This window comes from Trachurus trachurus (genome assembly GCF_905171665.1).
Source record: "Trachurus trachurus genome assembly, chromosome: 13".
In the NCBI taxonomy this organism is placed as follows: Eukaryota; Metazoa; Chordata; class Actinopteri; order Carangiformes; family Carangidae; genus Trachurus; species Trachurus trachurus.
Window position 1 is genome coordinate 28,807,474 of NC_139892.1, and position 805 is coordinate 28,808,278.

The following is an 805-nucleotide window of genomic DNA, read 5'->3' on the forward strand; positions in this document are numbered from 1 at the left end:
GCTCTGGCTGGCTGGTTGGCTCGCGCTCTTGGGGAGCTCTTCTCCATAGCGACCGATCCGCGTGGGCTGTACCACTTCTGCAGGACAACAAACACACGTAACCTTACGCACGCACTCGCGCACGCAAGCACACAAAAGACCCCAGTCGTTCCCAGCTGAGTTTTTATCCGTGCCCGGGTTTTTGGGTATCAATTTGGAAAAACAAAGGACATCAGCAGGTACTAAATGCTATTTTCATACCTGGTCAATACTACAATTTGCATAAGTCAAGAGGAAATTTGACACATCCTGTCATCCCTAAATTCGCACAAAATACATCTATTAGTTTTTCCCCCTTTCAACTTTAAAATCATATCTTTATTATAACGGATCTTATATTTACCTTGTCTGGTATCACATCAATACATTTAATTATACAGTATAGGCTAGGCTACCATAATTGTTGGAAAATTCTGTTGTTAATGAAGAAAACAACAACAACAAAAACATTTGTGTTCATTTTGAGTCACTGTATGGTCATTTTTTGTCTATTTCTAGTCTTTGTCTATCTAATCATCATTTAGTGTTGCTGCATGGTCACTGAATCTCTCTTTAGTCATTTGTTAGTTGTGTCAGTGGCTGTTTTATGCATCTTTGTGGTTGTCTTGAGTCACTTAGTTGCTGGTTTGAGTCTCTTTGTGGTTATGGACTCTCTTTGCATCACTTTATGGATGTTTTGCAACTCTGTTTCAGTTCTCTGTGTGACAGTGGTGGTCCTGTCACTATGCCTCCAATTGATCATGTGCCCTGGCTACTTGGCCAAGGG